Here is a 26,015-nt window from a genome sequence, read left to right on the forward strand (position 1 = left end):
TTTGTTTTTTTGTCTACTATCTCAATCCAATTCCAGAATGGTTGTATTGAAATCAACTTGCACTAAGAGGAAACAAAATAAAGCACAGTATGACCTTATTTGTGCATATGTAAAATTATCCTTAGATGTGTTGCGAACTTAGTTATTTCCAAGTGTTACTACCATCCTGACTTCCATCACCCACTCACTATTTTCATTAAATCAGGTTTTCTATCATCGCAAACATTCCTATTTTTAAAGCTGATATATGAAAGAGCACTGGTACTGATTGGCCCTGTAAATATTTGGAAAATTCTTTTTTTTTTTAGTTTATTTATTTATTTTGAGAGAGACAGAGAGTGTGAGCAGGGAAGGAAGGAGAGAAAGAATCCCAAGCAGGCTGTCAAGGCAGAGCCAGATGCTGGGCTCAGTCTCACTAACCGTGAGGTCATGACCTGAGCTGAGATCAAGAGGCTCACACTTAAAACAGACTGAGCCACCCAGGTGCCCCTGGACGATTCCTTAGACCTAAGAATGTTTCTCTTGCATGGCTGTTTTTCAGTACAGTAACTAAGAAATACAAAGTAACATGCCTTTGACTGTAGCTGCTTTGAGTATGTGCCCAGCCATACGCTAGCTGCCTAACTGAGTCTTGCCTGTGGTGGATTAATTTTCATTTCCAAGATGTGATCCTATCACAGGACACTAGGTGGAGCTAAAATCTCACTTAATGCTTCTCATAAGGCACGCTGATTGGCTTTCTACCACATCTACTCTGATTTAGATTGTTTTTTACTGTGCCATTTTCATGATCCTCATATACAGACCACAATCAAGAGTGATATGTTTTGTTTGTTTGCACAATAGTCTGATATTTCTTAAAAAAATTAGAAAAGAGAAAGAAATGCAAGTCATTTTGATGTATTGCCTGCATTAGTCTGCTTTATGTAAACCAAAAGATAAAAGGAAAAAAAAAAAAAAGACTGTGTAGCTATAGAGAAAACAATGTTAAAGGAAGTGCAAAGGAAGGAAAATTTTCATAAGTCATGGAAAGCACTAGCCCAATAGCTTCCTTCTCAATGTTTCTCGGAAGATAGAATGAAACCAGAACAACTGTTTTGTCTAGATTGGTTGTAAAACCAGGCAAAAGAAATCTGATACTTCAAAATCTATTGCACAAAGTCAAACGTGGAATAAACAAAAGCTTTAAAATTAAAGTATCTAGATATATAGAAAGTCCAAGTATTTTGACATTTACAGTGGCTTTATGTTGGTGCAGTTAGCTGTTTTTTCTAAGCTGCTTCTTTACAGGGGACTAATTTAATTGTTTCTGAGGGAAGAAGTTAGGAGCTACATTTGCAAGAGTTGTAAAAGATACAATTTTTTGTAAAAGATACAAATTAAAATGATTTTTAAAAGTAGGGTGTAGGGGGCGCCTGGGTGGCTCAGTCGGTTAAGCGGCCGACTTCGGCTCAGGTCATGATCTCGCGGTCCGTGGGTTCGAGCCCTGCGTCGGGCTCTGTGCTGACGGCTCAGAGCCTGGAGCCTGTTTCAGATTCTGTGTCTCCCTCTTTCTCTGACCCTCCCCTGTTCATGCTCTCTGTCTCAAAAATAAATAAATGTTCAAAAGTAGGGTGTAGCCTGATGAATAAAAATATTAGTAAGCAAAATTAGGAACTGAATACACAAGCCAGGTGTAATTCATTTAAATGTCAAAGACTCAAGGACAAAGCCCTCAATACACCTAAAACATTCCCTCCAAAAATAAGGAGGCTGCATCCATGGGGTGAGATTACAGTCTCAGGTATATTACTGCTCACTTACCTCTATAAATGGCAATTGGTAGAGCTGAGTATTCACATGAGAAATCTTAGAAATATTCTATGTATTGAATTTTACAAATTTATCTGCAATCCACTTATTCTTCCTATTGTTGCTTCTTCCAGGAATCTTGATACTTGGAAAAATATGCCTTCGTTGATCAGTATAGTCTTGAAAATAAAGAAAGCTGGGATGAGACGTTAGCACTCAGGCCTGGTCCACATTTGTCACATTTTATATTATTTTGACATCCACTGGCTACCTTCTTGAAATGCTCCCAATGCTGAATGAACTATGATGCTTTTGGAAGATTTGCTGGTTTGTCATGCATTGTTTCAGGAGCAAGTGCTAAAGTCTCATCCCAGCTTTCTTTATTTTCAAGACTATATTGATCAACGAAGGCATATTTTTCCAAGTATTTTTAAATTGTTTATAGATTTTCTGACCAAAGGTATTCACTTTCACTTAGGTGAACTTTGTTTTTAATGTCTTCACCGCCCTTTACAAGACTCACACTGTCAAGTATCCCAGAGTGCACTAAGTAGGATAATTTTCTAACCTTTATCACAGACTTAACAATGAACATTTCTCCTTCCAGAACATACCCAGAGACAATGCTTAAATCCAAAGTCCTCCTTCAGTGCTCAGTCGATGGTGCATATGGCCATTATTATGAGGATCCGGGACTTAGAACGTATGTCTACAGAACCAGAACTTCTCCCATTTTCATAGCCTGCGATATCAACGTCAACTACAAATTCTCCTTCCTGAGCCTGGACAACTCCCAGCTTCACTGTATTATGCCGATTGGGTCTGTGGGAATATGCCGTGCACTTCCTGCATCTCCTTTTCCAGATCACTTTGGCTGTTGAAGGGCTGGTAGCGAATGTAAATGTCATCTTTTAGTGTGAAAGAAAACTCACGGTGTGAAAGTAATTTTTTATCACTTCGTTATAGCGGAGCCAGCGATAGTACTGGGCGGAGGGAAAGAGCCTCAGGTAACAAACTTGAAGCAGCTGGGTCAGTTCAACTAGTCAAACGTCTCCGTCTCCGCAGAACGCGGAACTCTGCCACAGGATTACCGCGAGAATTGGCGGGAACAGCATCGCCCAAGCCTGCGCCACAGGTCCCACCGGCGCCCTCTGCAGGGGCCGCTGGAAATCGTAGTTCCCACTTTGGGACTGGCCTCTGGACCGTAGTGCTCCCCTGGTCTCTGTACACCCTCGAGGAGGCCGCACCTATTCCAGAAAAAAGGGGTTTGTGCGGAAAGGTGAGCTTTTGAGCAGACTGGGAATGAATAACCAGAGAAAGACACACAGGACACAAGGGATGAGAGAACCGGAGGGGAGCTTCCATGCTCTCTCCAGGCACACGGCTCTTCCCGAATCTCCTCTACATGTTTACCAACGTGGAAGCTCCCAGTGCGACTTTTTAACACACTGTAAGTTGCATGCTGCAAAAACCTGTGTATGCCTGAAGAGGGGAAGGAGGTTGGAAGTATCAAGCTTTATTTGCCTTCCTGGCTTAGGTGTAATTGCTGCTCCGAGTCTGAGCTTCACAGAATATGAGTAAACTTCAGATGGAGTTCAAAACTTGCTTATTAGTCTGCAAATCTTAAAGGCCAAATGGTCAGAAATTTGCCAAAGTAAGATGTGATTTCTCTTGGAGTAGAACTTCACTTGATTCTTTCGGAAATAGTAATCTAAATTTCGAAATAATGAGAAAAATAAACCAGTAAATTCAATCTGTACATGAACCTGTTCATTACCTATTTGGTACAATGCAAAAGTTAACATTACTCACATTTTTTTTTTTTTTTTTTTTGGAGAGGATCTCACTTAAGACTATTTTTCCTTATCCTAAGATCATAAATATGTTCTCCTATATTTTCTTTTAAAAAATTAAAGCTTTTCTTTATTAGACTGGAATTTGTTTTTTAATCTAGTGAAAAAAAGAACTTTCTGGGGGAGAAAGCCATGGAAGGTATTGGAGATTCCAGGGACATAGAATATATTAAAATATCTATCATGTCTTTCAGGAAGATAGAGATAATTGCTGAATTAAGAAGAAGGAGGAGGGGCGCCTGGGTGGCTCAGTCGGTTAAGCGGCCGACTTCAGCTCAGGTCATGATCTCGTGGTCCGTGAGTTCCAGCCCCGCGTCGGGCTCTGTGCTGACAGCTGAGAGCCTGGAGCCTGTTTCAGATACTGTGTCTCCCTCTCTCTGACCCTCCCCGTTCATGCTCTGTCTCTGTCTCAAAAATAAATGAACGTTAAAAAAAAATTGAAAAAAATAAAAAAGAGGAGGAAGGAAGGAAGGAAGGAAAAGAAAACAGTGAAGGGTAAGGTAGTGACCAGACCAAAAAAAAAAAAAAAAAAAAAGAAGAATAAATGCATTTAAAACCATCAAAAGACATTGGATCTTTCAAGTACAGAGCAGGAAAAGAAAAATCAAAAACAAAAGTTATTAAAGAAATAGAAACTTGGGAAAAATATTTGTATTAATCAGCTCTGGCTCTCAAAACAAAATACTGTAGACTGGGTGCCTTAAACAACAGAGATTTATTTCTCATGTTTTTGGAGGTTGGTAAGTCCAAGATCAAGATTCAGTTTTCTGGGAAGGGTTCTCTTCCTGGCTTGCAGAGGCTTTTTCACTGTATTCTCACATGGTGGAGAGGAAACATGCCTTCTGGCACCTCTTCTTTTATAAGGGCAATAACCCCATCACGAGGGTCACACCTTCGTCATCTCATTGAAATCTGTTTACCTCCCCAAGTCTGTCTCCAGTTGCCATCACATTGGGCGTTAGGGCTTCAACAGATGAATTCTGGAGGGACATAATACCCTTCCACTCCTGTGTATATAGCATTCATGTCGTTCTCATATACAAAATACAAGTATGCCATTGCAGCAGCTCCAAAAGTCTTAACTCTTTTCCAGCATGAATTCTAAAGTCAAGCTGAAAGTCTCATCTAAATATCAAAATCAGATATGAATGAGACTCAAGGTATGATTCATCTGTGGCAAAATTCCTTTCCAGCTGTGGGCTTGTATAAAGTTATATTTAAGGGCAAAGACTGAGCATATTAACTATGGGATGAGGGGAATAAGAATAGTGACCATGAAAGAAAGGCAAAAATATAAGAAGAGGACAGGTAAAGATACATGATGGCAATGTGCTTTTTAATTTAAAAGTATAATTGATCATTCTTTCAAACTGAGCTCCAGTAGAAAAACAAAACAATAAAAGGAGAAGAAAGGAAGGGGATAAAAACCCTTTAATATTTGATGTTTATTATTGGGAGTTCTGAATGTCTTATTTAATACTTTATTTAAAAATGAACATATTGAACCTTTTAATTTATTGGTCCTCATAGGGAGAAGGGGAGTCTCTCTCCCATATATTTCTAAATGTGGAATTCTTTTTCATTACTTATTCATGCACTATTTATCGTTAATATTATTTATTACTGTACTACTACCATTATATCACTGCGATGCATTGATAGAGTGATTCTTGTTTATCCTGTTTGTCCTTCCACATGTTCTTTCTAACTAAAGATTCATGTCTTCCAGTTGTACTAGAATGTTCTCAGCTTTACCGCTTTGGGTATTGTTTCTCCACTACTTCCTCAGTGTTTTTCTCATGCACTCCTATTAGAGATAAATTAGATCCTCTGACTAAATCTGTAATTTGACATCCATTTCTGAACTTCTTTTTTTTTTGTGTGTGTATTTTCACTCTTTATCTTACTTGCTTTTCTATGTTTGGTGTGCATTTTTTAAGACAAGAAAATAATCCTTTCATTCTATTCCTTTTCAACCTATAAAAATCTGTTAAATTTTTAATTTCAGTGATTATACTTTTAATACCTGATATTTGGGGCTAATTGTTTTTCATATTGCCCTCCTATGTGTTTCATGGTTACCTTTCTTCCTATGCCTTTGAGAATCTGCAACACAAAGATTTTAAGGTCATCTCAGATATTTTGTACTGTGTCTGAAGTGACAATCTCTTGAATTTTGATTTGTCTAATCTATTGCTTTTATTATTCTTTTCCTCATTTGTTTTAGAATTTTGGTTTGCAGGCTGATCTGTGATTACATCTGTCTCCCCTTCATTCTCTCTCTGTGCTCGTATTGTCTAGTTTTGGGTGTCTCAATTTGGTCTTTGTAATCCTGTGTATATAACCAGACCTTATATTGTCAGTTTAGCATTACATCTTCTGGGGATAGTGGGGAGAACTCGGATTGAGTCACAAGCCTAGGAAGTGGCTTGGTACCTACCCTTAATGGGAAGATTTTTCTGTTTTTTCCTCCATATGCTTAGGTATGCCTCTTTATATAAGTCATTTCCTTGGAAAAGTTGTAGCTTTTCTTTGTTTCCAATTCACAGGCCCAGATCCAAACCATAAGCCTGTATATAGTGTGCACCTCAATGAGGCATTTTTAATCTCTGCTTCCCCCATCTATTGTACCTACTGCTGGAGGCAAAGCCCAGTAGACCTGAAGTTTCAATCGTGCTTTCTGTTTTTCACATCTGATATTTCATTACTGGTTCCATAGATGTTTATCTTATTTTTAAGGATTCCTTTTCTTTAAAAAAATTTTCCTTTCTAGACTTTCTCTATAATTGATATTTGTTTAATGTACAGAGCTCTGTCAAAGAGTGAACTGATCTCTGTCTTCTTTTTCATTAAAAACAAAACAAAAAATAACTTAAAGCTAAAAATAAGACTTAAGAGATTCTTTTCAAATCATTTGAAAGAAATTATTTTCTCAGAGTCTTAAAATGTATAACTATAGGTTAGTCTCCATTATAAAATCTTTCATGAGGGCAGTGGTTCAAAAATTATTTTCCTGTATTTGTACAAATTATTTTTAATCTGCTAGTTGCTAGTCAAGATTTTTAAAGTTTAAAATGACATAATTGGGAGCCCCTGGGTGGCTCAGTCAGTTAAGCATCGGACTCTTGATCTCAACTCAGGTCTTGATCTCAGGGTCATGAGTTCAAGCCCCATGTTGGGCTCGATGTTGGGCTGAGCATGAAGCTTACTTAACAAAAAAATAAAAATAAAAATAAAAAAATTAATTAAAAGAAAATATTAAAAATATTAAAGAAAATTTAAAATGACAATTATAACTTTTAGAGAGGTTACTTTTTTGTCTTTTGATCACATATCAGCAAAAGCATAATTGCAAATAACATTGCTTAATAGAAATACTTATTTTAATTATAGAGTCAAACTTATTTCCATGGTTTTATTTTGTAAAAATAAAACTTGGAGATTGAATGTGCTTTATCTGAGTCATTAATTTGGGCAGATTTCCTCAGTAGAAAGTAGTGTCACACCAAACCTTGTCAAAAGATAAAATTTTGAAAATGCATTAAAAATAATGGAGTAATAATTTGCATGAATATTTGATCACAGAGATATAAATCTATTTTAAATTAATAACAAACATCTATTCAAATGTGTAGTATTACTTGTAGTGTGAGTTTTTACAATGCTGTAAAAATATTCACTTCTGTGAATCATCTTTTTCAGATATTTGTCATAAAGGTATTTATTTATCCCTTCGTGTCTAACATGTTTAGAGAATACTAAGTACATACTTTTTCAGTAAAAAGTTGCTAACTTTACCTTTGTAAAAGGTAATAATGTTGGAATGAAAGATAGTGAAAAGGTATCATTTTACTCCCTAAAAGACACAGTCAAAATACATCCCTATATTAGATTAAGATGCATTTAAGTGATTTTCGCTCTCTTTCAGTCTTTAGCAATTAGCTAGCTCTGATTTCATGTCCTTCAATTTTCAAATTCATTCACTTAATTAATTTAGCAAGTTTGTAATTAAAAATATTCTAAGCCATTTTTAGTAGTCTTTAGCTTAGTGTTTTAATCTACAATTTTACCTAAAGAAATCTCATCATAAACTGGATACACAGAATCAAAGCTGACCAACTTTACATGAATTATATATAAAAAGAACACAGGCTCTGGAGTCAGAAACCTGAGTGTGTATTCTGGCTTTACCACTTAATGCCTCTGTGACCTTAATGCCACTTAAAGTGTCAGTTTTATCATCTGTGAAATGCTGAAAGTAGCACATATCTGCTAGATTTGTTGGAGAATAAAATGAGGTAATATAAAATCATCAGCCCAATGTTTATCCCATTTCAGGGACTCTCAGTGGTGATTATATCAGAGTTCTAGATTATGTATTTGATTTCTTGGAACCAAAGTATCCCAACAAACTGTCTTTAAAATATATGTATTTTAATCAATATCCCTTTTTTAAAATTTTATTTTATTATTATTATTTTGAGTACTTACTGTAAGGCCTGAGTCTAGGTTGGAAGTGCAAACATGAGCTTGAATTCTAAGCTGGTGAGGAAAAACATTGATAATTAGAAAATTTTCCTAATTTCCAGTAAAAAGGCAGATGAAATTTAGTCGGGAGTAAGAACCAAGAACTATAAAATAATTAGACTTTAAGAAAGCTATTATCTCTGTTTCTTTCTGTTACTCTCTCTCTTTTTGGCATAAAATTTTCTCTCATGCCCATTTCTCCTTGTGGGTCAGCTTCTTTCATCTTTCTCCTCAGATTTCAAATTTCTTTGTTCAAGTTGCTTGTGGCAGCTTGGTGACTGCCATATTAGCCTCTTTCAGTGCAGAGACTCTACTTCTAATCTCTCTAGGTAACAGCTCTGCAGTCCTTGGAGACAGATTCCCATTGACCTGGTTTTGGTTGACTGTCCGCCTACTTCAGTTGGTTGTGGCATGTGGCATGTGGTCATGGAATCGGCCACTTATTCGGAAGAAACTGAGAACATCCAGGGGCCTAAGGATGTGGTCTGTATAGGCAGGAATAAGTTAGTTTCTATCTACTAATAAATATTCCAAAGAAGGGGAAATATATTATTCAGAGAAAAGGAACTAAAAAAACTGCTACAACATAGGCTGATTGAAATAAGATCAACCAAGTTGTATATGACTTCATGTAAATTTTCCCACATTGAAATATCTTAATATAATGCAGTGACAAAAAGAGAAATATTTATGAATATTGAAGAAACTGTTACATGAATCTAAGAATACCCTAGCAAAGACTTGTTGTCTTAATAAAATGTTATAATTGTTCAAAACCTTGTTTAAACACCTTTATAAATTATTGTTTTTTGTAAACTTATTTGCTTCAATCACCTTTCTCTTGTGAACAAAGACAAAACATTTGGCTTCACTCTACTCCAGTGGTACAGATTGTTCCTCGAACCACAGCCAAATAGAAACTATTGGTTTGAAAGATGGGCAGGTGAGACTCTGTGTGTATGTGTTTTTCAATACGTATATGTTTATACAACAGTATTTGAGGAAGGATTTATGGTAGCTCGTTCAATATTGCATCAGAAAATATTACTTTACTATAAAGTATTTCAAATAGCATGTCCTACTGATAATGGGAAAAGGACATCACTCTACATTACACACAGAAAAATCAATAGTATTATCTGGAATTTAGATCTAGGAAAAAAGAAGTGACATCCAAGGACAAAGGATAAGTCACACAGAAGTAGGAACATAATTTGGATTCTTAACACCAACTAATTCTATAGTGAGGAGAGTGAAATTTAAAACATGGCACCCAACTTGGAGAGGATAACTTACCTAAATTGAAAGAAAAAACATTTCTCAGACTGTGCCAATCAGGGAAGTTAATAATATATGATTTACATGATAAAAATTACTTGTTTTCTTGAACAAAATTACTTTTAGTGTAGTTTAGATCAACTAATATTGAATGTCTACTGTGTATTAGATTCCATACTAAGTAAGTTTTGAGGAAAAAGAATTAATAAAAGTTACAGTGCCTTCTTCTAAGGATTTTAAATGAGGATATTAGATGAGGAAAACATGAATACACATAAGTATTAATTCACTGTTCCTTTCAGAATGATAGAAGCATGTATACAGTACCAAAAAAAAATATGGGGCGCCTGGGTAGCTCAGTCGATTAAGTGTCTGACTCTTGGTTTTGGCTCAGGTCATGATGTTGAAGTTCGTATGATCAGACGCCCTATTGGGCTCTGAGCTGACAGTGCAGAGACTGCTTAGGATTCTCTCTCTCCCTGTCTCTCTCTGCCCTTCCCCTGCTTGTGCTCTTTCTTTCTCAAGATAAATAACTAAACATTTTTTAAAAATATGAAGAAAATTATGTTGAAACTACCAGTGTATAACTACAGTGTGATTCACTAATCCTATAGATTCCAGGCTAATAAAGACTAGAGATTCGCCATGAATCCTAATGGTGCCTTGTGAAAAGAATTGACAACAGATTTCTTTTCTGTGGGGGCTTCAAACTTTAGGCCAAATGCTTGAGGTGTTAAATATTAAATAAAAAATCAGCCAATGGGTAATGCAATTTTTTTCCTTTTTATTATTTTTTTACAAATTTTGTTTTAAATGTTCATTTATTTTTGAGAGAGCGAGAGAGAGAGCATGAGCGGGGGAGGGGCAGAGAGAGAGGGACACACAGAATCTGAAGCAAGTTCCAGGCTCCGAGCTGTCATCACAGAGCCTGACACGGGGCCCAAACTCACAGACCGCGAGATCATGACCTGAGCTGACCTGAGCTGACCTGAGCTGAAGTCGGACGCTCAACCAACTGAGCCACTCAGGTGCCCCTCCTTTTTGTTTTATATAGTAGGGCCTTAGCATGCATCTGAAATCAAGTTTGATAGACAGTTACCTACTTCGTGCCTTGCATGCCTTGTTTAGGGAATTGGTTCCCCTTCAACATGACCCCACTTGGGACTCCTGTTTGTGTCAGATCTCAAACAATGTTCCTGGATTTCTTGTACCTGTTTTTCATTCTATAGACCCAGTTTATTTCTTGCCTATGACATTGTATGGTTTTCTTGTTATGACCTTATTATGCTCTAGCTATATTTGAAGGCTATCCCTCATTCACATGCTCAAATTTGGCATGATTGATATTGCCTGTATTTTGTCTTGATGACCTAAGCTCTGCCTAAATTATGTATCAGTTGTGACATATAATTTTTCATGCCTTGATTATCTGGCCCAGATTTTGTCCCTTTCCCCTTGCAGCTTGCTGTAAAAATTTTGGGATTATATTAAGGATATATAATAGTTTTCCTGTAATGCTCAAGATCTGATTTTTATTTGGTTATTATATCAAGGTTTTACAAATTTTAAGCAAAGGCTATATTTATTTTAATTCTCACTGTATCTGAAGATCCCATAAGACCCATTCCCTTCTTTCTCCCAGTGCCCGTGTGAAACATCTTGGGTAAGTCTGTGCTTAGAAGCTTAACTTGAATATGCTCAGAAAACACTTCCAACAGTAGTGTGAGTGAATGGTTTGGTAGACTATGGAAGCCATAGGGTAGGTTCCTTAGCACTAGGCTCTCTGATTGCAGTGTTATTGTCTGTGCTTAGATATTTGACTTCAACAGATTTGACAACCTCAATTGTGATTACATACATTAATAATATTTTATTGATGTTTCCATTGAGGCAACATGTAGAACATGGGACAAAGATATGGATAGATGAGAGGCAGTGTTAGAGTGAAGTGAATGGAAGGATTCTAGTGATACCATATATACTAATTACTGAGACTGGTAATTAGGATGTATCTGTCCTAATTTTAGATTTGCCTCTGACTATAATTGGTAAATCATTGAACCCATGTTTTCAAGATTTTCTTTTGAAAATGAAAGAGATTAGGTTTGATACTTGAAAGTGACTTTGCTCACCCTGTGTAAATTTTGGCATGGATGTTAGGGCTTCGTTCTTTGCTCTAGGTTATTTTTATTAAAAATAAAAATATTCTTTTTTTTAACGTTTATTCATTTTTGAGAGGCAGAGACAGAGCGCAAGCAGGGGTGAGGCAGAGAGAGAGGGAGACACAGAATCCGAAAGAGGCTCCAGCTCTGAGCTGTCAGCACAGAGCCCAATGTGGGGCTCCAACTCAAGAGGTGTGAGATCATGACCTGAGCTGAAGTTGGATGCTTAACCTACTGAGCCACCCAGGTGCCCTCAAAATAAAAATATTCTTATTGCTTTAAACATCACTGAAATGATAACAATTTGTAAATTATAAAATGGAAAAAGTACGATATAGACCATCAAAAAATATTGTAAAAACTTTTGAGGTGTGGGGGTTACTTATATTTAAATATCCTTTTAATATGGGATATTAGTAAGAAACATAGAGTGCAAAAACACAGAACTGGCAATTGTATATGTTAGTGGCATTGAGCACCCTGAGTTTTTGTATTTCATATTCTTTCGTATTCTTTCCATATTCTTCTAATTTTTAGTTATTCAATTCTCTCTTAATTCTGAACTCCTTCCTTTCTTCTAGTCAAAGATTTATAAACCATATATAATAAGGCATAAATATATGATAGAAGTTGAATTTTTCACTCCTCTCAAGAACACATGTGTTTAAGCAGGGTGAAAGCTTTAAGCCAAATAAATGACTGGCATTACATGTGGAAATATAGGGATCAGCCCATGGTCAAAAAGTTTTCCTTTCTTTTTCTTTTAAACAGCAGAACCCCAGTGCACCTGAAATCAAGCATTGGCAATTAATTAACTGTTTTGTGCTAAGACAATGCTGTTCTTAAATTCATTATTTATTCTCTTATATTTCATAAAAATTTATATGTGAATTATTCATAGCACAAAATCTGCTTAAATGTTGTATTTTCCATGTCATAGTTATGCAGACATTAAAAAAATAGGACAAAACACAAAATGCATAAAAATTGAAGTAAATTGAATTTGATTTTACCTATACTGTCTAAACCTAAGACAGTAGACAAATGACTTTTTTTTCTTGGTACTTTTATGCAATTATATGCTGAAGGAGAGGAAGAAACATTACTTGAAACCTAGGGAATTTGAGTATTTTATACTATGGAGCTGAGAGTGTTGGACTGCTTTGAGAGCCAGGTCATATTTGCAATTTTCAAAGGTGGTATGGATATCTGGGTCTGTGGAAACAGTCTTGTTGAAATGGTATAAGTACAGTCCAGAGAGAAAGTGATGGAGAATAACACATCAATGGAGTCTGACCATTTTTAATCCCTTCATTGTAGATTTACTGGTCTTAGTTCCTGTGGCTTGGGAGAAGTAATTTTATTGGTATTCCCTGTTTACATTTTCCTTTTTATTTCTAGAGTATTAGAAACACAACATCACAAGATAACAGTTTGTAAAAAGAGTGTTAAAAAGCATACAGAACTTAATTTGATTTGCCTTTGAGATTTATTACCTTGAAAAAAGAGGCATAGGAGAGAAAATCAAGAACTTCATTGTACAACAAATTGAATGAGACTGACAGCTGAGATGTTAGAATATAAACTAATTGCTTAATATGTAATCTGGTTATAAACAAACATTATGATGCTTGTCTATGTTCATCTCCATGAAGGGTAGATCATTTCTGCTTGAGAGCTATGCCAATAAATTAAAAATACAGTATAAGCATTGTTCTGTCTTTTCACATGAATGCATAGGAGTACATGTTGTTCCTGCTATTTAAAAAAATGCTTCACTTAATAAGGGCTGAACTGAGGCTCTGATGGGCAGTCAAATTAAACTCACATTACAAGACAAAATGATCTTCCTATCCATTCATAACTGTAACACCCAGTATCATTACTCATTATATATAGTGTGGACTTCTAATTTAGCTTTCTAGAAGGATGAATTTAATGGCATTTATGTTGTTTTATATATATATATATATATATATATATATATATATTGGTGTATATGTGTATATATATATATGTATCTTGGGGTGTATATGTATATATACATATATATATATATATACACACACCCCAAGATAGATAGATAGATAGATAGATAGATAGATAGATAGATATGTGAATTATGCCTAAGATTTTGAGTATGGAATAATGGCAAGTTTATACATTTTTTTTTTTAATTTTTTTTTTCAACATTTATTTATTTTTGGGACAGAGAGAGACAGAGCATGAACGGGGGAGGGGCAGAGAGAGAGGGAGACACAGAATCGGAAACAGGCTCCAGGCTCTGAGCCATCAGCCCAGAGCCTGACGCGGGGCTCGAACTCACGGACCGTGAGATCGTGACCTGGCTGAAGTCGGACGCTTAACCGACTGCGCCACCCAGGCGCCCCCAAGTTTATACATTTTTAAATGAACCAACATATATATATATATATACTCATATATACTCATATATATATATATATATATATATGTTGATTCATTTAAAAATGTATAAACTTGCCATTATTCCATACTCAAAATCTTAGGCATAATTCACAAGAGTTAAAACTTAAAATAATGTGTGCAAAGAGCAATGCAAAGAAGTTTTAAGGTTTTTTGTTTTTCAGTTAAATTGAAGCTAAAGTTTTTTGACTACACTTTACCTGGTGCCGTATTGTTATTTTTAAAGCATCACTGGAATTTATTCCATTTGAAAATATGAAGACTTTCTGCTAGAATTTGAAACCATTGAAAGTAGCAAAGGCCATCCAGAAAAATTGTGTTTTTACTACTGGACTGCTACCTTACTTAGGGACTATTAATTTGAAGTGATTATAACACAGTGTGAAAACTATTGCATTTATAAAACATCAAGCCTGATTTCCTTTGTAAAAAGTCTCACCAGTCTGAGATGTTAAATATAAATTATTCAATAGTTAGTTCTTATGCTTTTTAAGTGATTGTGCACTATAAATATGGGATGGTTTCAAAATACAGAATTCACAGGGGACTATAGCTTCCAGCTAAGATGGAGTGGAGTAACAGGATTTACACTTTTGCATGAAAACAAAACAACTCTCTCTATAAATATATTTCACTTATTGGAAACCAGATAACACAGGACCATGATCTCATCCTAGTCTCTCCTGCCTCCCTCCATCTCTGGTTTTATCCTAAATTTTGAAGTGGAAAAACTAATTCCACAAGCGCCTACTTCATCTGCCAGTCTTCCATGGCTGACAGGGTTCACAAGAATATATAAAGAGTACAAGAGTAAGGAATTATGGAGAAAATACCATTAATTATTGAAATATTCTGCTCAGGCAATTAAGATGAAGGTGTCAGGTACAGGTTTGGATGCTAGTTGGGGCCTCTGAGCTTTGACCAGATCAAATGGTCAAATGGTTGTTTGGTAGATTTTTCTGGTTTCTCTCATTTGATACCTGTTCTAAGTTATTCTTTGTTCTAAATCTATCATCTCTTGTTACTCTCCTTGAAAGTGTCGATAGAAAGCAAATTTACTTATGGTTTGGTAACGATATTTTTTTATTTTGGTAACTGTGACTAGGATACCCAAGCAGCAAAAAAGTAGAGGTGAATGAAATATTTTTAGCATAGTTGGCCCAAGTCTGAGTGAACTACTACAGTTGCCTAAGGGAAATTGTGCTTAATACAGAGCTGCTGCAAATTAGAGCTAATTACCATCATTTACATTTTCATAGATAATACTCAAGGACAAAAAGGATACAATTAATGATATTTTCATCTCTTTTATGGAAATGTGACTTCTGGAAGATTCAAAAAATACATAAGTAGCCAAAGAACAAGATTTCATTTTCAGAAACTTGGCCTATGATTTCAGATTTATTTGATCCTAGAAATAACAAAGAATTGATAACTTGATAAAAAAAAGCCCTAAATATAATGGGGGTAGATAAGATCATATGGTCATTTCCAAACGTTAATACTATTCAAATCAATAATACATTTTAAAAATAAAATATTAAAAATTTTATTTAATTTACTTTAAAATATATTTAAAGATAAATTTATTTAACATTTATTTAAAATTAAAATTTAGGTGTTTCAAATCTAAGAGATTTCTTTTTTTTTTAATATATGAAATTTATTGTCAAGTTGGTTTCCATACAACACCCAGTGCTCATCCCAACAGGTGCCCTCCTCAGTACCCATCACCCACCCTCCTCTCCCTCCCACCCCCCATCAGCCCTCAGCTTGTTCTCAGTTTTTAAGAGTCTCTTATGCTTTGGCTCTCTCCCACTCTAACCTCTTTTTTTTTTTCCTTCCCCTCCCCCATGGGTTCCTGTTAAGTTTCTCAGGATCCACATAAGAGTGAAAACACATGGTATCTGTCTTTCTCTGTATGGCTTATTTCACTTAGCATCACACTCCAGTTCCATCCACGTTGCTACAAAGGACCATATTTCATTCTTTCTCATTGCCATGTAGTACTCCATTGTGTATATAAACCACAATTTCTTTATCCATTCATCAGTTGATGGACATTTCGGCTCTTTCCATAATTTGGCTATTGTTGAGAGTGCTGCTATAAACATTGGGGTACAGGTGCCCCTATGCATCAGTACTCCTGTATCCCTTGGGTAAATTCCTAGCAGTGCTACTGCTGGGTCATAGGGTAGGTCTATTTTTAATTTTTTTGAGGAACCTCCACACTGTTTTCCAGAGTGGCTGCACCAGTTTGCATTCCCACCAACAGTGCAAGAGGGTTCCCGTTTCTCCACATCCTCTCCAGCATCTATAGTCTCCTGATTTGTTCATTTTGGCCACTCTGACTGTAAGGTGACATCTGAGTGTGGTTTTGCAAATTTAAGAGATTTCAACTAAGAAAAGGAAAAGTATCTGTGGTTATAAGTAGGGCTTTTTGATGTGCTCAGGTTTTAAATATGAATTTTTAAATTATGTAAGAGGTGTTACATAACCATAATAAAATAAAAATACCCCACAAAAATACAGTTGAAAGTTACAGACCTTAAGGAAGTTGTTAATGAATACTTAAGACTATTTTCACAACAAGAACAGGAAAGAATTCCTATTTGGAATAAATGATATAAAATTAAGAAGGAGGGGAAGAGAGTGAGACCGAGAAAACACAAAATTACTACTTTTGTTTTTTGGGGTTTTTTTGGCGATTTGCTTCCTTAGTAGAAATGTGTACAGATTTTTGGGGCGCCTGGGTGGCGCAGTCGGTTAAGCGTCCGACTTCAGCCAGGTCACGATCTCGCGGTCCGTGAGTTCGAGCCCCGCGTCAGGCTCCTGGCTGATGGCTCGGAGCCTGGAGCCTGTTTCCGATTCTGTGTCTCCCTCTCACTCTGCCCCTCCCCCATTCATGCTCTGTCTCTCTCTGTCCCAAAAATAAATAAACATAAAAAAAAAATTAAAAAAAAAAAGAAATGTGTACAGATTTTAGAGTATTTACATTGGAGAACACCAAGAAATATTAGATATTGAAGATATGAATATAACATTGCTGTTGGTAATCTTTTAGATATAACAGACATTATACAATATATTAGAAGATCCAATATTCACAAATGTTGATGTTGTTTAAAAAAAAAAGGAAAAAGTAAACTGAAGATCAAGAGTTCAGTCCTTGACAGTACCTGTGAACAAGTTATTAAAACTAATTACTTTTAAATTATTTAAAAAAAAATTAATCTCTGGCTTTATTTAGAACATTTCTCTGCAAGATGTTTTTCCTTTTTTAAAAATATTTTTTGACTTGGTTAATATCACTGCTATAGACTATTAACCTTACCTAAATAAGAGTGGTTAAGTACAAGTTTAATATGAGCCAAGATAGTATGACTTAAAAGTTACATGAAAAATATCCAGCAGCTCGATTATAGCAGCAGCAAAGAATCAAATAGAAGAACAAAGATAACAAAAGAGAAACCTCATGGATTACAACTTCATTGGAGCCAGGCAACAGGGGATTTAACTTATGCTTAGGACATTAAAAGATATGCAGACTTCACTCCTGGAGTAACACAAAGGGAAACCTAGATAAAATAGAAAATCATAGTTATCTATAGGACTACTGAAGAGCAGTGAAGAAAGTCTTGAAAGTCTTGATGAACCAATTCCCAGAAAGAGAAGCAATTCATATGTGAGTAGTAAAAGCCCCAGAGCAGTTCTGGGGCAACTGCTAGGTCTGGTGAGGCAGGCAGTGAGAGAAGTCTGGCAAAAATATAAGAATTGACTTACAGGAGTGAGACCAAATGAGCTATTGGTTAAAATAGGGGCAGGCAGGAATGATTATAGTCTTGAATATAGTCAAAATGAGAGAATAGTTGCCTTTGTTCAACAATTGTCTCTGCTCCCCAACACCATTACCAGTTTTGCTGGTACAGTGAAGGTAGGGCTGAAAAACAAGAGAACAAACCAAAGCACAACAAATCAATCAGTCTAATGCCAAGCACTTTAATGCTGAGGAGAGAAGCAACAAAACAGGAGAGAATAAGTTTAAAGAAATAATGGTTAGACAGTTTCCAAGTTTTATGAGAGACATTGAATTACAAATTTAAGATATTAAGAGAAATTCCAAACAAGATAATCCAAGAAAATCACACATAGGCACATCATAGTAATACTACTGAAAATTTATGATAAATTCTAAAAGCATCCAGAGAAAACAGTCACATTGTGTACAGAGAAACAAAGTTAATATGGTGCCCAATTTCTCATTATGGAAAAAGCATACCAGAAGGTATTGAATGATAGCTTTTAAAGTTGTTTAGAGTGGTGCCTGGGTGGCTCAGTTGGTTGAATTACTCTTGATATCAGCTCAGGTTGTGATCTCACAGTTGTGAGATTGAGCCCTGTGTTGGAATCTGTGCTGAGTGTGGAGCCTGGTTGGGATTCTCTCCTTTCTCTACCTTCTCCCACTCATGCACTCCCTCTCTCTGTCTCAAATAAATAAACATTTAAAAAATCTTTTGAAAAAAACCCAACAAACAAAAAAACCCAACTATAAATACAGGTTTATATGTCCAACAAAAATAACCTTCTAAAGTAAAGGTGAAATAAAGACATTTTTCAGATTAAAAAAGGCAATGGAATTGCAGTGGCCAAAAGCTCTGCACCGTAAGAAATGCTAAAGGCAGTTTTCAGTCTAAAAATAAGTAATACAAATTGGAAAGGTAAATCTATAGGAAGCTTTGAAGACCACTATAAATGGTAAGTATGTAAATATAAAAGAATTTTCATTTCCTAATTTCTTCAGAATACAAATTATGTTTGTAAAGCACAAACAGTAACATTTTGTAGTGGGGTTTATGTCACAAATAGTGATAAATTGCATCATAAAAATAGCATCAAGGATAGCAAGAGAGAAACATGGAACATTACTTTTGTAACCATCTTACATTATACTAAACTAGTATAATATTTTTATTTTAATTCCAGTGTAGTTAACATACAGTGTTATATTAGTTTCAGGTATACATTATAGTGATTCAACAATTATATACATTACTCAGTGCTCATCACAATAAGTGCACTCTTAATTCCCTTCATCTGTTTCCCCATCCCCCTATTTACCTCCTCTAATAACCATCAATTTTCTGTCTATAGTTAAGGGTCTATTTTCTGGCTTGTCTTTTTTTCCTTTATTCATTGTTTCTTAAATTCCACATATGAGTGAAATCATACAGTATATGACTTTCTCGACTGACTTATTTCACTTAGGATTATACTCTCTAGTTTCATCCATGTTGTTGCAAGTGGCAAGATTTCATTGTTTTTTATGGCTGAGTAATATTCCATTACATATATCACTTCTTCCCTAGCCATTCATCTACCAATGGACACTTCCATAATTTGGCTACTGTAAATAATGCTACAGTAGACATAAGGGTGCTTATCTTTTCATATTAGTGTTTTTATATTCTTTGGGTAAATAACCAGTAGTGGAATTATTGGATCATATATAGTAATTCTATTTTTAATTTTTTGAGGAACCTCCATACTGTTTTCCACAGTGGCTGCACCCCCCAGCAGTTTGCCTTCCCCCCCCAGCAGTGCACAAGGTTTCCTTTTTCTCCATATTCTTGACAACACTTGTTTCTTGTGTTTTTGATTTTAGCTATTCTGACAGGTGTGGGGTGATATCTCATTGTGGTTTTGATTTGCATTTCCCTGATGATTAGGGTGTTGAGCATCGTTTGGAGAAATGTCTGTTCGTGTCTGCTGCCCATTTTATAATTGGATTATTTTTTCATGTGTTGAATTGTACAAGTTCTTTATATATTTTGGATACTAATGTTTTATAGGATGTGTCATTGCAAATATCTTCTCCCATTGAGTAAGCTCTCTTTTAGTTTTGTTGATTGTTTCTTTTGTTATGCAGAAGGTTTTTATTTTTGATGTAGTTCCAGTAGTTTATTTTTGCTTTTGTTTCCCTTGCTTCAGGAGACATATCTAGAAAAATGTTTCTATGGCCTATATCAGAGAAATTATTGCCTGTACTCTCTTTTATGGTTTTTATGGTTTCAGGTCTTCCATTTAGTTCTTTAATCCATTTTGCATTTATTTTTTGTGTATAGCATAAAAAAGTGGTCCAGTTTCATTCTTTTGCATGTAGCTGTCCAGTTTTCCCGGTACCATTTGTTGAAGAGACTGTCTTTTTTCCATTACATATTCTTGCTTCTTTGTCGAAGATTAATTGATCATGTAATTGTGGGTTTATTTCTGGGCTCTTTATTCTGTTCCATTGATTTATGCATCCGTTTTTGTGCCACTACCATACTGATTTGGTTACTACAGCTTTGTAGTATATCTTGAAATCTGGTATTGTGATACCTCCAGTTTTGTTCTTCATTTTCAAGATTGCTTTGGCTAATTGAGGTATTTGTGGCTCCATACAAATTTTGGGATTTTTGTTCTAGTTCTGTGAAAAATGTTACTGGTATTTGATAGGGTTGCATACAATATGTAGATTGCTTTGGGTAGCATATACATTTTAACAATATTTGTTCTTCCAATCCATGAACATAAAATATCTTTCCATTTGTTCTTTGTTGCCTTCAGTTTCTTTCACTAGTGTTTTATAGTTTTTAGCATACAGGTCTTTCACCTCCTTGGTTAAGTTTATTTCTAGTTGTTTTATTATTTTTGGTTCAATTGTAAGTGGGTTTTTTCCCCCCTTAATTTCTCTTTCGGCTGCTTCATTATTAGTGTGTAAAAATGCAACAGATTTCTGTATATTGATTTTGTATCCTGAGACCTTATGCAATTCATTTATCACTTCTAGCAGATTTTTGGTGGAGTCTTTAGCCTTTTTTATATATAACATCATGTCATCTGCAAATAGTGAATATTTTTCTTCTTCTTTACCAATTTGGATGCCTTTTTTTAAAATTTTTTTTTTCAACGTTTATTTATTTTTGGGACAGAGAGAGACAGAGCATGAATGGGGGAGGGGCAGAGAGAGAGGGAGACACAGAAACGGAAACAGGCTCCAGGCTCTGAGCCATCAGCCCAGAGCCCGACGCGGGGCTCGAACTCACGGACCGCGAGATCGTGACCTGGCTGAAGTCGGACGCTTAACCGACTGCGCCACCCAGGCGCACCTGGATGCCTTTTATTTCTTTTTCACGTCTGATTGCTGTTTCTAGGACATCTAGTACTGTGTTGAAAAAGAGTGGTAAGGATGCACATCCTTGTATTGTCCCTGATCTGAGGGGGAAAGATCTGTTTTCACCATTGTACATGATGTTAGCTATGGGTTTTTGACATATGGCTTTTATTATGTTGAGGTATGTTCCTTCCAAACCTACTTTGTTGAGGGTTTTTACCATGAATGGTTATACTTTGTCAAATGCTTTTACTGCATGTATTGAAATGGTTTTAATCCTTTCTCTTGCTGAGATGATGTATCACACTGATTGATTTGCAAATATTGAACGACCCTTGCAATCTAGGAATAAATCCCACTTGATTGTGGTGAGTGATTATTTATAATGTATTGTTGGATTCAAGTTGCTAATATTTTGTTGAAGATCTTTGCATTGATGTTCATCAGATATTGGCCTGTAGTTTTCATTTTTCGAAGTGTCTTTATCTGGTTTTGGTATCAGGGTAATGCTGGCTTCATAGAATAAATTTGAAAGCTTTCCTTCTATTTTTTGCAATAGTTTGAGAAAATAGGTATTAATTCCTCTTTAAATGTTTGGTAGAATTCACTTGTAAAGCTATCTGGTGTGGGTTCAGCTTTTGGCTTTGTCCTGCAAAGTTGATGGTGGCAGAAAGAATTACTCAAGACTCTATGCAAGTCAAGAGAGATGAGAGGGAGGCTAAGGGAAGTCTCCCCAAACTTCTCTCAAGCTCCTGTGTTTAATAAGCATACATTTAGGGAAACAACATGCAATATGTCAGTGGGCTATGTGACAGTAGGAACGTATTGAAAAAAGCAGAAAAACAAATAAAGGCTTTCCCAAGACTTCAAAAAAAAAAAAAAAAAAAACCAAAAAAACAGATGCAGAAAACAGGGTAGAAAACAGGATAAGATATTTGTGCAATAACATGGTCTAAGGAATTTATGAGCACAGGCAGAATCTAACCCTTAGATATACATTAACTAGAGAAGTGAAGTGTGGCATGCTTTTTTCAGGAAGGCCAGAAAGCAGGGTTCTGCTTTGCAATGCATTCCCTATAATCTCCTAACCCAGGATATAGCTATTTCATTTCCCATAGTCTGGTCCTGGACTTTGCCTTTTTGGGAATTTTTTGATTACTGATTGAATCTCATTGTTGGTAATTTGTCTGTTCAAATTTTCTATTTTTCCCTGACTCAGTTGTAGGAGGTTATATATTTCTAGGAAATTATCAATTCCTTCTAGGTTGTCCAATTGGTCTAAATTGCATGAAAGTTTTTCATAATATTTTCTTATAATCCTTTGTATTTCTGTGGTGTTGTTATTACTCCTCTTTTCTGAGTTTATTTATTTGAGTCCTCTCTATCTCTCTAATGAGTCAATTTTGTTGATCTTTTCAAAGAACCAGCTCAGCTCCTGCTTTCATCGATTTCTTCTATTGTTTTGTTTGGCGGTTTAGTTTCTATGTTGTTTATTTATGCTCTACTATTGATTATCTCCTTCCTTCTATTGGTTTTGGATTTTGTTTATTCTTCTTTTTCTAGCTCCTTTAGGTGTAAGGTTAAGTTGTTTATTTGACATTTTTCTTGCTTCTTGAGTTAGGTCTGTTTTGCTATAAACTTTCCTCTTAGAACAGTTTTTGCTGCCATCCCAAATGGTTTTGGACCATTGTGTTTTCATTTTCATTTATCTCTATGTACCTTTTTATTTTCTCTTGGATTTCTTGGTTGACCCATTCACTGTTTAGTAGCATGTTATTTAACTTTTCTGTATTTGTGTTTTTTCTGGATTTTTTTTTGTAATTTCCAGTTTCTTAGCATTGTGGTTGGAAAAGATGCATGGTATGACTTAAATCATTTGCATTTGTTGAGACTTCTTTTGTGGCCTAATATGTGATTTATTCTGGAGAATGTTTCATGTGCACTTGAAAAGAATGTGTATTCTACTGTTTTAGAATAGAATGTTTTGAATGTATCTGTTAGATCCATTTGGTCTAATGTATCATTCAAAGCCACTGTCTCCTTGTTGATTTTCTAAACTGGTATAATATTAATTCAAGAAAGATTGTGATAAATTAAGGATACTATTTTAGTATTTAGAGCAATCACTAAAACATTAAAACAGAGGTATACATAAAAATAACAGAGGGAGTAAAATGAAGTGTCAAAAGGATTATTTGGAAGTACTCAGTTAATCCAAACAGTCAGAAAAAGAGGATAAAAAGAACAAAGAACAGAGAAGAAAATAGAGAACATATAGTAATTCAGCTAACATAATTAATCATTAAATTATATTAAATTTATTTTTTTTTAATTTTTTTTTTCAACGTTTATTTATTTTTGGGACAGAGAGAGACAGAGCATGAACGGGGGAGGGGCAGAGAGAGAGAGGGAGACACAGAATCGGAAACAGGCTCCAGGCTCTGAGCCACCAGCCCAGAGCCCGACGCGGGGCTCGAACTCACGGACCGCGAGATCGTGACCTGGCTGAAGTCGGACACTTAACCGACTGCGCCACCCAGGCGCCCCATAAATTTAAATGGATTAAATACTCCAGTGAACAGGTAGAGATTGACAGAATAGGCTGAAACAAAACAGAAACACAATTCAACTATCTGATGTTCACAGGAGCTGCATTTTAATTTTTATTATATTTGCTCTATATTTTTATTTTGAAGTTATTTCTAACATTAGAATATATGAGAATAGTATAGAGAATTCCCCAATTATCCTCTCTTCAGATTCACTTATTGCCCACACATCACTACACAACAACTATATGAAAAAATAAATCCTCTTGAGTCATCAGGGTTCAGAGAGGTTATATGACTTCCCTAAGGTTTCACAGCTAGTAAGCTTTTATTGGTGTTGCAGTACAAACTCAGGCAGCCCTAAGTCCAGAACATATGTTCTTAAATATTATGCCTTATGTATAGTAATGTGTATAAAGGTAGTTGTGAACTGTCAGTGTCAATATTCAAATGTAAGTTGAGCTGGCTTCATAATAACCATTTTGTATCTCAATATAAAATAATTAGTTATCCAAAAACAATTGGTTAAAAGTCCAATGTGAAAGTTTCTAGAGTAGAAACCTTATCACAGGGGTTGCTCAAGGTTACTGCTAAATGACGGTATTTCAGGGATAGTATATAGAGGGATCCTGCCTTGCATAGAAGATCAAATAAAATGGAAGAAAAAGGCCCCTTCAGATTCTAAGAATATATTATTTGATATTTTGTTGGAATACTCACAATTTCAGTTTCCTGATTTGCCCTTCTTCTCCAGTCCAAAAAATATATTGTATCCTTTAGAGGTCATCTTTATTTATCAGTAGATTTTCATTGTGTTCATAATTGCCTTAGGTATTAAGGTACTTTCCAGATATAAAGAAAAATTTTCATAGTGTTAAATAAAAGGGGGTTCTTATATGTTATTAAAACTTAAACTTCATTAAAATTTTCAGGCTCCATTAAACTTAGTTAAGCCTCATTAAATGAGGCTTAGTGTCTTTAGCCTTCTTAAACCAAGCTGGGAATAACGAAACTTTTTGAAATCCTTATGATGCTTTTAGGCTCAAAAGACTAGATAACACTGGTTAAGCATCAAAAGCTAATTAACCTGGGATCATTTAACATCTTTTCTTCATGGTTGATAGAACACTTAAATTGTTAAATCGGTTTGAATTCCATTAAATAGTTTTAAATTAAATTAAATATTATTTTAATATAAATATAATTATATATATTTTATATATATAAATATATATATTTGAAGGAACCCACAGTTATTTTTGGATAGCCATAATAAGTTAAATATTATTTTAATATAAATATAATTATATATATTTTATATATATAAATATATATATTTGAAGGAACCCACAGTTATTTTTGGATAGCCATAATAAATTAAATATTATTTTAATATAAATATAATTATATATATTTTATATATATAAATATATATATTTGAAGGAACCCACAGTTATTTTTGGATAACCATTTGCTCTTTGGTGAGCTGTTAGACTGTTTCTTTGTTTCAGGACCATATGAATTAGAATATCTCTACGGTATTTAGAAAGTTAAATATTCTTAATAATTTCTTTTTACTTTATTTCCATTCCATTAAAGAACTGTACCAATCAGAATAAGGTAATGTAAAATGGTAATAAATGTTTGAAAAACGGTAAAAAAAAAATAACATTAGTTCATTCTTTTAACAAATATTTTCGCTTAAGCATGGGATGCTTCTACTCATGTAGTACATTATCAGTGATTGGTTAATACCCAGGTCATGAAGGACAGTTAACTTGAATTAATCACTTAATGCCCAGGGGCAGACTCTACCAGGTTACGGTGGCAATGCCAGAGCTGTGTAGAAGAGGGCATGTCCTTAGTCCAAAACCCTACTCTGAGTCCCTTACAACTTGCCAAGTGCTTTATATAGCATCTTTTTTATTGACACTTCCAGTGCTACTGGACATGGCCGGTAATAAGGCCTAAAAAGTGGGGACAGCTTGTTTTGGGTCTGCTATGGAGTCCTTTCTCCATTCAGACCCCATGCTAAACTGGCTGGTGAATGAGTTCGAAGAATAGACACCAATATGGTATGTGTTTCCTCTAGTTATCCTAAGAATCCAAACAAACAGTATACTTCTTTCCTCATAGGATATAGTATAGATTGTCTCACATTAAAAGGGATATTCCAGCATACTTCTTTTTTCTGGATAAGGAGATGTGTCAGACCCCTTAACTTTTGCAAGATTTGTCCCATATCCTCTTGCATGCT

At 35.2% G+C, this 26,015-nt stretch overlaps 1 pseudogene; it reads right to left on the minus strand.

Annotated features, from left to right (window-relative positions):
• Positions 1 to 1,960: 1,960 nt before the first annotated feature.
• The window catches only part of LOC115519862, a 68,031-nt pseudogene continuing 43,976 nt past the window's right edge, over positions 1,961 to 26,015 (minus strand).

Source organism: Lynx canadensis, chromosome C1 (genome assembly GCF_007474595.2).
Source record: "Lynx canadensis isolate LIC74 chromosome C1, mLynCan4.pri.v2, whole genome shotgun sequence".
In the NCBI taxonomy this organism is placed as follows: domain Eukaryota; kingdom Metazoa; phylum Chordata; class Mammalia; order Carnivora; family Felidae; genus Lynx; species Lynx canadensis.